Source organism: Oncorhynchus mykiss, chromosome 28, assembly GCF_013265735.2.
Source record: "Oncorhynchus mykiss isolate Arlee chromosome 28, USDA_OmykA_1.1, whole genome shotgun sequence".
Taxonomy (NCBI): domain Eukaryota; kingdom Metazoa; phylum Chordata; class Actinopteri; order Salmoniformes; family Salmonidae; genus Oncorhynchus; species Oncorhynchus mykiss.
In genome coordinates, this window is record NC_048592.1 from 10,957,879 (window position 1) to 10,972,583 (window position 14,705).

The 14,705-nt window shown below is 44.6% G+C and overlaps 1 pseudogene; it reads left to right on the top strand.

The window, feature by feature from the left end:
* The first annotated feature begins 7,536 nt into the window (after nucleotides 1–7,536).
* On the top strand, nucleotides 7,537–14,635 carry LOC118944881 (annotated as a pseudogene).
* Nucleotides 14,636–14,705: the final 70 nt, after the last annotated feature.

A 14,705-nucleotide genomic window follows, 5' to 3' on the forward strand; every position in this document is an offset into this window, starting at 1 on the left:
TAAAGTAAAGTAGAACAAAAACACACAAGAAATAGAAATGAGAACATCAAAAAAAAGTAAAGCAGGGATACCGGAGTGGTAAGGGTAGATATGTACGGGATACGGTGACTACACACTGGGCACAGACGTTAATTCAACGTCTATTCCATGTTGGTTCAACGCAATTTCATTGAAATGACGTGGAAACAACGAAGATTCAACCAGTGTGTGCCCATTGGGTAGGCATCAGGATACATATATGATAAACAGAGTAGCAGCAGCGCATATGATGATTGTGTGTGTGTGCATGTGTGTAGTGTCAATATGAATGTGTGTGCGTGTTGTATGAGCAAATTAAGTGTGTAAGTGTTTGTGTGCGTGAGCGTGCAAAAATTTAAATAAAATAAAAGGATCAGTGCAGATAGACCGTGTAGCCATTTTGTTAGCTATTTAGGCATATTAAGGCTTGAGATAGGAGGCTGTTGGTGTCAGACTTGTTGCTGCGGTACTGCTTGCCAACGCGGAAGCAGAGAGGACAGTCTATGGCTTGGGTGGCTGGAGTCTTTAACAATTTTCTGGGACTTCCTTTCACACCGCCTGAAATACAGTGCCTTGCGAAAGTATTCGGCCCCCTTGAACTTTGCGACCTTTTGCCACATTTCAGGCTGCAAACATAAAGATATAAAACTGTATTTTTTTGAAGAATCAACAACAAGTGGGACACAATCATGAAGTGGAACGACATTTATTGGATATTTCAAACTTTTTTAACAAATCAAAAACTGAAAAATTGGGCGTGCAAAATTATTCAGCCCCCTTAAGTTAATACTTTGTAGCGCCACCTTTTGCTGCGATTACAGCTGTAAGTCGCTTGGGGTATGTCTATCAGTTTTGCACATCGAGAGACTGACATTTTTCCCATTCCTCCTTGCAAAACAGCTCGAGCTCAGTGAGGTTGGATGGAGAGCATTTGTGAACAGCAGTTTTCAGTTCTTTCCACAGATTCTCGATTGGATTCAGGTCTGGACTTTGACTTGGCCATTCTAACACCTGGATATGTTTATTATTGAACCATTCCATTGTAGATTTTGCTTTATGTTTTGGATCATTGTCTTGTTGGACGACATCTCCGTCCCAGTCTCAGGTCTTTTGCAGACTCCATCAGGTTTTCTTCCAGAATGGTCCTGTATTTGGCTCCATCCATCTTCCCATCAATTTTAACCATCTTCCCTGTCCCTGCTGAAGAAAAGCAGGCCCAAACCATGATGCTGCCACCACCATGTTTGACAGTGGGGATGGTGTGTTCAGCTGTGTTGCTTTTACGCCAAACATAACGTTTTGCATTGTTGCCAAAAAGTTCAATTTTGGTTTCATCTGACCAGAGCACCTTCTTCCACATGTTTGGTGTGTCTCCCAGGTGGCTTGTGGCAAACTTTAAACAACACTTTTTATGGATATCTTTAAGAAATGGCTTTCTTCTTGCCACTCTTCCATAAAGGCTAGATTTGTGCAATATACGACTGATTGTTGTCCTATGGACAGAGTCTCCCACCTCAGCTGTAGATCTCTGCAGTTCATCCAGAGTGATCATGGGCCTCTTGGCTGCATCTCTGATCAGTCTTGTCCTTGTATGAGCTGAAAGTTTAGAGGGACGGCCAGGTCTTGGTAGATTTGCAGTGGTCTGATACTCCTTCCATTTCAATATTATCGCTTGCACAGTGCTCCTTGGGATGTTTAAAGCTTGGGAAATATTTTTGTATCCAAATCCGGCTTTAAACTTCTTCACAACAGTATCTCGGACCTGCCTGGTGTGTTCCTTGTTCTTCATGATGCTCTCTGCGCTTTTAACGGACCTCTGAGACTATCACAGTGCAGGTGCATTTATACGGAGACTTGATTACACACAGGTGGATTGTATTTATCATCATTAGTCATTTAGGTCAACATTGGATCATGCAGAGATCCTCACTGAACTTCTGGAGAGAGTTTGCTGCACTGAAAGTAAAGGGGCTGAATCATTTTGCACGCCCAATTTTTCAGTTTTTGATTTGTTAAAAAAGTTTGAAATATCCAATAAATGTCGTTCCACTTCAAGATTGTGTCCCACTTGTTGTTGATTCTTCACAAAAAAATACAGTTTTATATCTTTATGTTTGAAGCCTGAAATGTGGCAAAAGGTCGCAAAGTTCAAGGGGGCCGAATACTTTCGCAAGGCACTGTAGAAATCCTGGATGGCAGGGAGCTTGACCCCAGGGAGCTTGGCCTCAGGTAGGTCCCTCCCTTTGTCATTCTGTTTGCTTTCATTCAGAATCGGCGAAATGAATACACAGTAGTGGAGAAGGTGGAAAGTTTTAAGTTCATTGGTGTACACATCACGGACAAACTGAAATGGTCCACCCACACAGACAGTGCGGTGAAGGCGCAACAGCATCTCTTCAACCTCAGGAGTCTGAAGAAATTTGGCTTGTCACCTAAAACCCTCACAAACTTTTACAGATGCACAATTGAGAGCATCCTGTCGGGCTGTATTACCGACTGGTACGGCTACTGCACCACCCTCAACCGCAAGGCTCTCCAGAGTGTTGTACGGTCTGCACAACGCATCACTGGGGGTAAAATACTTGCCCTCCAGGACACCTACAGCCCCCGATTTCACAGGAAGGACAAACAGATCATCAAGGACAACAACCACCCGAGCCACTGCCTGTTCACCCCGCTACCATCCAGAAGACGAGGTCAGTACAGGTGCATCAAAGCTGGAACCGAGAGACTGAAAAACTTCTGTCTCAAGGCCATCAGACTGTTAGACAGCCATCACTAACACAGAGGCTGCTGCCTACATACAGACTCAAATCATTAGCCACTTTAATAAATTGATCACTAGTCACTTAAGTACACATTATTAAAGTGGCATTGTTTTATCTTACATTACTCATCTCATATGTGTATATACTGTATTTTATACCAACTATTGCATCCTGCCAATGCCGCTCGGCCACCGCTCATCCATATATTTATATGTACATATTCTTATTCCATCCCTTTACATTTGTGTGTATTATGTAGCTATTGTTAAATTGTAGATTGCTCGTTAGATATTACTGCACTGTTGGAACTAGAAGCACAAGCATTTCGCTACACTCACATTAACAGCTGCTAACCATGTGTATATGTGACCAATAAAATGTGATTTGATTTGACCCCAGATCACCCGCACACACAGTTCACTTTCATAGCAGACACATACAGCATCATCACTTTGCTTGTTGCATAATTTCTTCCCGCATCTACGCGCTCTACTCCTCTCACCTTTTCCCTTCGCTTGTGGACTTCAATGCACAACGCAACAGCTGTCTGTGACCAGGTGCAAAAACTTATCCAGGCCAAACCTTCATACCATAAACACTAATCGCTACACCGCCTACACCGTTGACAGCATATTAATGTTATAGCCAACAATCTAGAACTAAGTTAGTAAACCCGCAATCCAATCCATGTGTACAATCACGCAGTAGTCTACAGCTAGCAGTTACATTGAATTCAGGCGGTTGACGACATCACATATTTAACACCCCTCATCTTTATATCAGAGTTGTGCCTTTTGTTCTGCCCTCTCATTGGTTAGAATGGTTCCACCTGGTAACGCGACCATCTTGTCAATACAATAGATCATCTTGACCATACCCTTCTGTGATGGTCAAGGGTGGTGTTGGTTTGGATACGTCAGGCAGTCTGGGCGGGGCTACGCACGGGGGGTGGTTGACATTGACATGAGTGTCTGGTTTCATTAGACTCCTGTTGAATATTTTTGTGATCATTATAATTTGGCTAATCGGATGACTACAAGCTGTGTAGGCCATGTTGGCTCTGAACCTGGGCTGTTAAGGTGACTGTATTACTACCGGCGGTCACGAGTCATGACAGCAGTCAAATTCCACATGACCGTTTAATCACGGTAACTTAGCTTCTCCAAGAGTTGCTGATGGTCATTAGTAGCCTACCAAACTTGCTAACTGCCTGGTAATCAACACTTTATTGTCCCTCTAATCACTCTGACATCAATGCAAATGTCATCGAAAATATATTCAAACACTTCGTGAGAGCCCATGAGGTCATGTTGTGCAACATTTCTACAGGCTATGCAATAGAGTGAGAGTTTTTATGGCCTCTAATAAAAAAGAGGAGGCTCCCATCAGCTTTCTATAGGCTAGGCCTACTATATTTATTTCTCAACTTTCCTAATATTAAGCACATTGCTTCTCTTTACAACAAGAGTATAGCCTACCTGGCTGGCATAAAAATGAACCACAGGAAAAGTGTCCCGAAAAAAATCGTAAAATTAAGCACATTAATCCGCTTTTCATCCAGTGTAGAGCCTAACTGGCATACAGTGCCTTGCGAAAGTATTCGGCCCCCTTGAACTTTGCGACCTTTTGCCACATTTTAGGCTTCAAACATAAAGATATAAAACTGTATTTTTTTGTGAAGAATCAACAACAAGTGGGACACAATCATGAAGTGGAACGACATTTATTGGATATTTCAAACTTTTTTAACAAATCAAAAACTGAAAAAATTGGGCGTGCAAAATTATTCAGCCCCCTTAAGTTAATACTTTGTAGCGCCACCTTTTGCTGCGATTACAGCTGTAAGTCGCTTGGGGTATGTCTCTATCAGTTTTGCACATCGAGAGACTGACATGTTTTCCCATTCCTCCTTGCAAAACAGCTCGAGCTCAGTGAGGTTGGATGGAGAGCATTTGTGAACAGCAGTTTTCAGTTCTTTCCACAGATTCTCGATTGGATTCAGGTCTGGACTTTGACTTGGCCATTCTAACACCTGGATATGTTTATTTTTGAACCATTCCATTGTAGATTTTGCTTTATGTTTTGGATCATTGTCTTGTTGGAAGACAAATCTCCGTCCCAGTCTCAGGTCTTTTGCAGACTCCATCAGGTTTTCTTCCAGAATGGTCCTGTATTTGGCTCCATCCATCTTCCCATCAATTTTAACCATCTTCCCTGTCCCTGCTGAAGAAAAGCAGGCCCAAACCATGCTGCCACCACCATGTTTGACAGTGGGGATGGTGTGTTCAGCTGTGTTACTTTTACGCCAAACATAACGTTTTGCATTGTTGCCAAAAAGTTCAATTTTGGTTTCATCTGACCAGAGCACCTTCTTCCACATGTTTGGTGTGTCTCCCAGGTGGCTTGTGGCAAACTTTAAATGACACTTTTTATGGATATCTTTAAGAAATGGCTTTCTTCTTGCCACTCTTCCATAAAGGCCAGATTTGTGCAATATACGACTGATTGTTGTCCTATGGACAGAGTCTCCCACCTCAGCTGTAGATCTCTGCAGTTCATCCAGAGTGATCATGGGCCTCTTGGCTGCATCTCTGATCAGTCTTGTCCTTGTATGAGCTGAAAGTTTAGAGGGACGGCCAGGTTTTGGTAGATTTGCAGTGGTCTGATACTCCTTCCATTTCAATATCATCGCTTGCACAGTGCTCCTTGGGATGTTTTAAAGCTTGGGAAATCTTTTTGTATCCAAATCCGGCTTTAAACTTCTTCACAACAGTATCTCGGACCTGCCTGGTGTGTTCCTTGTTCTTCATGATGCTCTCTGCGCTTTTAACGGACGTCTGAGACTATTACAGTGCAGGTGCATTTATACGGAGACTTGATTACACACAGGTGGATTGTATTTATCATCATTAGTCATTTAGGTCAACATTGGATCATTCAGAGATCCTCACTGAACTTCTGGAGAGAGTTTGCTGCACTGAAAGTAAAGGGGCTGAATAATTTTGCACGCCCAATTTTTCAGTTTTTGATTTGTTAAAAAAGTTTGAAATATCCAATAAATGTCGTTCCACTTCATGATTGTGTCCCACTTGTTGTTGATTCTTCACAAAAAAATACAGTTTTATATCTTTATGTTTGAAGCCTGAAATGTGGCAAAAGGCCGCAAAATTCAAGGGGGCCGAATACTTTCGCAAGGCACTGTACATAGGCTGCGCTTGAGTTTCAAGTTTGGCGAAGATAATTTTCACCATAAAAATGCACCTTTATAATAAAGCATTACATGCATAATCGCATCTGTGGTCACTTTTAAAAATTGTGTTTTTCCACTAATTGATTGCATTTTTAAACATTTGCACTAATAGCCTACTGCCGTGTATGCATTGCTGCACTTATAATATGAAGAAATAGCCTAATATTTTAAGCTAAACATTCTGATCTGTTGACTCAGCCTCATTGCTTTTAAATGTTTTTTGATGCTAGAGGTTGTATTAATCTTAATCTATCGCGTCCCACAACTGTCCCAGACTATGTTTGCAATATTTTTTCTTGCACAGAATAACAAGTTGACCAACAGAATAGGTCAACTTTTGTACAATGAGGGATAGTAGATTGACATAGGCGAGTGTCTTTGCTGTTTGTTAGGCCTACTCATCTTGTTGACTGACGAAAAGTAAATGCGGACAGTTCTTCCAACATCTTCAGTATGCACCTTGAAATTCGATAAGGACTTGTGCAGTTGCGTCCCTGATGTCTCTGTCTTCACTTGTAGCCTGTAAGAAAATACCTGAGATACCTGTGAGAAGGAAACGATCGTGAGACGGCCATTGGCTAATAAGAATTTAGATATCTGAGAGAGCCATGTGAGTGAGAGGGGCTTCACATGCAGCCGAGAGAAGGGAATCATAATGAATATATTCAGCCCAAGGGCACAACGGCCACTGGCTGTGAAAGGCATAGATTTTTTAGGGGGCATTATGGCCACACAAATTTGGGAAATTTGAGGCATTATCAAGTGCTTGTCAAATGAGAGACGTATGAAGTGTGTGCAGCCTGGCCAAGAAACAAAGCAGACCTCATACCTTTCATGCTACATTTTTCAACTCATCATTATTGTTGCATCATGCAGCCTTAGAATGTATAAACAAATTCTAACATATAGCCCAATGTTTGTATCACAACTAATGTTGCATATATAACTCGAACTTAAGAACATAGGAGGAGTACCTGTTTCTTTGATAACCCTCCCGTGGTCCTGGGGTCAGGGTGACCCAGGTCCTGTGTGTGGAGGGCTCCCCTTTCTGTGCTCTGCACTCGTGGCTCAGAGCGACCCAGGCCCTGTGTTTCCAGGGCTAGCGCTCTGCGCTCCTGAGTCAGAGCGACCCTGTCAGCCTCTGGCGAGGCGTATGCCGTCGAGCGTAGTAGAGTGTCTGCGAGTGTGGCGAGGTTGTGCGCTCGTGGGTCAGAGCGACCCAGCCAGCCGCTGCACAGGTCCAGACGTGCTCCGCTGTGTGCTAGAGAGCAGCCGAGTGTTATTGTTGCTCGGCTGGGGTGGGTCGACTGCACACGGCTACACGCGAGCCTCGTGCATTTCCGGGTCTCGTTCTCCCGCGTAAGCCGGTCGGCCCTACGTAGAGAGGATACTAATAGTGTCAGCGGCACCCACCCACACACACAGTGACCGGCGCCCCACCCGTGCCAAGTGCGCTCTTCCCCGCCGCTCAGCGGACCCGATCAGTGGAGCCGAGCGGCCATGGCCGCGCGTTTTACGGCTGCGCAGGTTCTAGAACAGATCTTGTCCAGCGTGGACCAAGAAGACTACTCGGATTGCCAGGAGGAGGAGGAAGAGGTTTCGGAAGACGAAGACAGGGAAGAATACAACCCCGAGCGGCGCGAGGTCGACGATGCCTCTTCTCCCTCTTCTGAGGAAGAGCAGCCCAAGGAAGAGCCGCCCGAGGACGAGCACGAGGACCGACGCGAGGTAGAGATCTCCTCGGCCCCGGACCAACGGGAGCCGCCGTTGCTGTCGAAAAACGGCAAAATCGAGTGGTCCCCCGTGGCCTACGGCCGCCACCGCGGGGCCCTTGCGATCTGCCACGCCGGGCCGGACCAGACTCCAGGCCCCACGGCCTATGCTGCGACCCAGGCCCGCGACATCGCGTCCGCCTTCCACCTGTTTGTCACACCGGCGATAGAAAGGATAATTGTGCAAATGACGAACCTGCACGGGGCCAGAAAATACGGCGACGGCTGGCGACCCATGGACGCCATGGACCTGCGTGCCTACGTAGGGCTGCTGATCCTAGCGGGCGTCTACAGGTCCCGAGGCGAGGCCGCGGCAAGCCTGTGGGACGCCGAGAGCGGCAGGACCGTGTTCCGAGCCACCATGCCGCTCAAGGTCTTTCACAGGTACTCGAGGCTGCTGCGATTCGACGACCGCCAGTCGAGACCCGCCAGACTCGCCACGGACAAACTCGCAGCCATACGGGAGGTCTGGGACCTGTGGGAGGCACGACTGCCGGCCCTCTACAACCCGGGGCCCGACGTGACGGTGGACGAGCAACTGGTCCCGTTCAGAGGTACTGTGCGTGTGTGCGCATGTGCTTATATGTCTATACAGAGAGGTAGTGCTGCCGTAGCAGCGGTACAAGCAGCGGCTGTAGCAGCGCTGGCAGCGTGTGTAACACAAAATTTGGCTCTTGGCCCCCGTGACACAGTAACGACACTAATCTCTTGTCCCCTTTCCAAAAGGCCGCTGTCCTTTCCGTCAGTACATCCCCAGCAAGCCGGCCAAATACGGCATCAAGTCGTGGGTGGCCTGCGACGCCAAGTCCAGCTACGCTTGGAAGATGCAAGTGTACACCGGCAAGGCGGACGGCGGAGGCCCCTAGAAGAACCAGGGGATGTGCGTCGTCCTCGATCTGACAACGGGGCTGAGCGGTCGCAACGTCACCTGCGACAACTTCTTCACCTCCTACGACCTGGGAGGAACCTCACCATGGTGAGCACGGTGAGAAAGAACAAGGCCGAGCTCCCGCCCGCGCTGCTCGAGTCCAGGGGCAGACAGGTCCTGTCCTCCAGGTTCACCTTCACGCCCACCGCCACTCTGGTGTCCTACCTGGCAAAGAAAAACAAGAACGTGCTACTTTTGAGCACGCTGCACACAGAGGGCCACATTAGCGATCGCCGCGACAGGAAGCCGGCCGTCATCCTAGACTACAACTGCAACAAGGGCGGCGTGGACAACCTAGACAAGGTGGTGGGCACCTACAGCTGCAGACGGATGACTGCCCGCTGGCCCCTGGTCGTCTTCCACAACATGCTCGACGTGTCCTCCTACAACGCCTTTGTCATATGGCGAGAGATCAAGCCTGACTGGATGCCTCGCAAGCGGAACAAGCGCAGGGTGTTCCTCGAGCAGCTGGGAAAGGCACTCGTGAAGCCGCTGATCCAAAGAAGGCAGCATCTGCCCCGCACCGAAGCGGCGTCAGCGCTTGTCAAAGTCCTACAGAGTACTACGGCGGCGGCTGCGCGGTGCCTCGTGATCAACAGCGCGAGGGCCCCGCCGCTAGCACGGCCGCTGCCCCGCTCGTTGCCCCGGCCACCGGGGCAAGTAAGAGGAAGGGGTGTCAGCTCTGCCCACCCAAGAAGGACTCCAAGACACACACGGTGTGCTGCAGGTGTAAGAAATACATCTGCAAAGGCTGTTCACACGCCTACTGTCACACTTGCGCACATTGGGCCTTTAGCCAGGACGGGACAGGGTGACACGGGGACTAGACACAATACGAGGACAACAGGAGGGTTAATGCTCAACACAGAATAGAATGTGCACTCCCTCAAATAATTTGGAGAAAATATCCTTTCGATTTTATTCAGCTATGTTCAATTTGTGTTCTTCATAATATATTAAATGATGCCACGGAATTATAAGCAAATCTTGTCTAAATGAACTAGTGTAGCCCGCAGCCAAATGGCATAGGTAGATCAGGTAGGGCCTAACTTAAGAACAACTCAGAGTATGCTAATCTGTTCTTCTGAAATAAACTCAATTTTCTTAATTCTATTTTCCTTTAGACCTGTCTAAAATATATAATGGATTTATTGTGATGGTGTAGGGTACATACAGTGCCTTGCGAAAGTATTCGGCCCCCTTGAACTTTGCGACCTTTTGCCACATTTCAGGCTTCAAACATAAAGATATAAAACTGTATTTTTTTGTGAAGAATCAACAACAAGTGGGACACAATCATGAAGTGGAACGACATTTATTGGATATTTCAAACTTTTTTAACAAATCAAAAACTGAAAAATTGGGCGTGCAAAATTATTCAGCGCCCTTGGCAAAAGGTTGCAAAGTTCAAGGGGGCCGAATACTTTCGCAAGGCACTGTACATTAAATGGATTTATCAGACTTTTTAAAATGTAGATGTTCCAAAGGTCTGCATCAGTGGCGTATAGGCTATGCGTGGAAGCCAGGAGATGCGAAATGTGTTTATTTTAATTATATGATAAATTACCGCGAGACTGTCAAGCAAATAACTGACTATCACCAGCTGACAAAATTTCATGACCACCACAGCCCTACTCTGAACATGCCCTGTAGGGCATGTTGGCTCTGTCAGCCATGGTGGGCTGGTACGTCCCTCTCACTATTCTGTCTATCTCCTGTGTAGGGCCTACACTGATGCTGTGGTCCACGAGGGCAAGAGGATGGGAAATGTAGCTCATCTGAGTCTGCCACACATGTTCACCAGGGACACAGCGCTGAGACGGTACTCCATTCCCAAGGTAGCTAAAAACTATTTTGTTTCCTCTCCTCTGTATGGCTGATCAGAATTAACTTCCTGGAGGCTGATGGGAAGTTTGTGCATGAGGAGGCTCTCATTCCCTTTGCTGCATGTACAGTGCCTTGCGAAAGTATTCGGCCCCCTTGAACTTTGCGACCTTTTGCCACATTTCAGGCTTCAAACATAAAGATATAAAACTGTATTTTTTTGTGAAGAATCAACAACAAGTGGGACACAATCATGAAGTGGAACGACATTTATTGGATATTTCAAACTTTTTTAACATTGTTGGCAAGGACCTATAAGTAAGCATTTCACTGTTGGTCTACACCTGTTTATGAAGCATGGGACAAATTCAATTTGATTTGACACACAAGCTGGCTGTAAACTGATAGATTTGTGAAGAATTGTTGTATTGCTTCTTTTTGCTCTTGTTGCCGTTGTTTTTATTAAACCCTATTTGAAGGGGTTAGTCAGTGATACATGTGTAATATTATATAAAGATAACATGTCAAATGTGCCATGATTTCCTTTTTTTTTATTCCCCTTCTGTCAGATAAAGGCAGAGGAACTTGATTCTTCTTACATCTCCTACTGTAGTTAAAAAAAGCATTGGATTAGCGTAAACAATTTCCTTCCACCTATTTCTTGCACCAGTCTAGGTGCTCATCCTTTTAAATCCAAGTCACATTGATTTATAATTTGAACCTAACCAAACCTATGTCCTGGACATGGAGATGTATTGAGTCCTCTAGTGGCCAAAGGCCTGTGTTAGCATGGGCAGCACCTTTGGGGACTTTCACCATTTTGATTTAGTCACCTGGGCGGGACTTCCAACTTCATTGGCTGACCCCTCCTGGTTGGAGTCGTGACAGCCGGATCATCAGGAGTGATCAGACAATGAATTTTACTTGTGAAGAAGAAAATGTACTATTTGAAGATGGAGATGGCCTCAATGGCGCTGCCCATCCTATCACAGATGCCATCATGACACAGATACAGAGATGTTATGTCTATCCAAGTCTATGGTCCTGGCCCATCACCTTATGTATTACTGGCCCCCAGTGGCAAGAAGTGACCCCCCCCCCCCCAAAAAAAAAAAAACTATAGGCCTACAACACATAAATGGCCCCAAGCCTCCCACAGGTAAGGTACATTCTGTCCCTAACACTAAAACTGAAACTAAATAAAAACTACTAAATCAAATATGAAAATGTACTGAAACTAAACTGAAGTTCAAATAAACAAATATTGAATCACAAAGTTATAATAACCTTGCTGGGGGCTAGAGAGCATGCGGAATAATTCTGGATGGGTTGTACAACAGCTACTGGAAAGCCCTCAAAACCTTTAGAATGTCCTTGGAGAGCAGACTGGAGCAGATCTGCCTGACATTTGCTAAATCCCTGCAGAACTCCCAGTCTGGAGACTGGGACAGGAAACTCGCAACAGCCACAAACAGAACACTCCCATGATACACACAGGCCGCTATAAGAACTCTCTCATTCCATACTTCACTGAACTAATCTATACACACACCATATAGCCCAGGGACCTTTGAAATGCCTTCTAAGAACTCTAAAGATGTATTTTTTTTAAAGCTGCCACCCAAACCGTGGTGTTGTAGTATTGTTGTTTTGAATTGCATATTTTAACATATTAGGTGTTTTGCTAGTTTAGGATTTTACTATTTGATAATTATTTAGAATTGATGTTGTAAATTGGTGTACAATTCAATCGCTGACTGCGAGAAACCAATAAAGCCTACTACTTCTACTACTATTACTACTACTATCATTATGATGGTTATTTTTTGCGATAGCCTAAAGCTAAACTGTGGCTGCATTCCCATTTTACTTCTCAGGAACGATTTCTCATGACATACGCCACGTGGCCGTTGAGCAGCGCTTAAACCACAGAGTTTCTAAACCGTACTCTGGTTTTAAAACTCTTTATTAAATGTCCACACCAGTAGAAAACACATTTTCAAGCTGAAAGACAATGGCCAGAGCTTACCCATGATGTTGCACAACGATGTAAGTCAATAAGTCATCGTTTTAGTCATAGTATGATATATTTGTGCTTGAAGTGACTAAACCGAACTTCCCGCTTCATGCAAATTTGTGCCAATGATGTGTTTTTCGCTATATTTCATTTAGGGCTGGGTTTATTTGAATGGTACCACCCACCAGCATGGCACTGTTTATTCATCAGAAACACCTGCAAAGTTTGCGAGTTGCAAAAAAGCTGAGCAATATAATAGATCATATTTGGCTACAGCAAAGCTGATGGATAAATGAAGATAGTTCACTCAGGCCGTTTACCATTGAAAAAAAAAAATCTCAGTTCAGTCTACTTTTTATATAACTAGGCAATGACGGCCTACACCAGCCAAACCCTGACGACGCTGGGCCAATTGTGCTCTGCCCTATGATACTTCCAATCACAGCCAGTTGTGATACAGCCTGGATTCAAACTAGGGGGTCTGTAGGGACGCCTCTAGCACTGAGATGCATTGCCTTAGACCGCTGTGCCACTTGGGGTGGTCTCCCATAGACACCAATGCAATAGCAGCTGGGTCAGGTCTACTTTGTTCATTGACTTTCATTGAACCAAAAACTCGCTTTCTCTTCCGTCTCAGGTTTTGACCACTCTCACTGCTTTGATTAGTACAGTTAGAAATCACTAGTGTCTCAACTATAATGAAAAGGCACCTGTGAAAGAAAATTCCACTAACTTGTTTATCTATTTTGTGCTGTTACATCAAGTATTGATGTTTCATTTCGTGTCCGATGCGGTAAGGGTGTTGTTACATATAATTTGCAGCGTGCATCATGAGCTGAGTCATTGTAGCCTATCATTTCACTTCCCCTAGCTGTGAGAACCCTGCTATCCATATTACAGAAGCTTCATGTTATTCTTTCTATTTCTACAGCAGATTCGAGGCCACAATTTGTGGAAGATGCCAAAACTTTGGAGATAACAATAGTGGTCAAAGATACTGGTTTCCCCTTTCCATTTGTGGCAAAGTTTTCCCTATATGCTTATGACAAATCCAGCTCCAGCCATAGCCTAGCTGGCTAATCTTTTGTAGCAACAACAGATAATATTAGTTAGCTAGTTAATGTTAGCATGCTAGCTAGCTACACTGACAGCTGGAAATTACCCACAACATTCCAACCCCCAATTCGTGGATATCTACTAGCAGCCTGCATCATTCTTCGGAGGTGGAACCTAGAGGTCTTCACAGGTCCAACAGACACGAAATTCCGAAATCCGACCTGAGGTTTGACGCAATTTTGAAACCTGTATTTATTTATTTTATTATTAAAATTGTATGTCATTATTTGTATTATTGTAGGCCCATTTAATAATTGAAACCAGTTCTTTAAATAAGCAACAAACAAGAAACATTTTGTTCAGACATTTTCGTTGGCTAAGTTAAGTTCTGTCTTTTTAATTTTGTGCTTCGTATTTAATTTACAAACCAGTTTTTTAAATATGCAACAAATGTTTTATTTAATTCTGTTGAGCCATTTTCTTTGGCCATATTAAGTTCCAACTGTAATGTTGTGTTTGACGCAATATAATAGAACTACCAGTAGGCCTAGGGCTACTCACACTCAAACCATGAAAAGGAAAAACCAAAGAGGGCAATGTGCAAAACTTAATTGAATGCCGCAATAAAATAACCTGCTTGTATTTTCCCTATAAACAATGACTTGACTTACTTTTGAAGTTAAAGAAACTTTGTGAAGGTTTGTTGTGGTATGCCTATTATTAGGCTTAGCTACTGCAGGCTTATGAAGGCAGTGCGCACCAGCGACAGCTGAACTTGAGTTGAGGAAGAATGTTTTAGGCCTGCCAGAGTTACTCCTTTAATCTAACAACATAATGCTTAAATATTCGGATCGAAAATTCACGAATTAGCCTCCTTCTGTACATCAACATCTGTATAGCAGTAGTGGCCTATCTGACAACTACAAAGAGATGCATGTCGGTGTTGGGAACATGGTGGCAGCATATCTCTATCTTTCTCTCCCTCTTTCTAGGCTGGCCTAAGCTTCTCTTCCTTTACATTTTTTAAAATATGAATATCATAAGGTGGATGCCTGGGCTTATAGGTGTATGC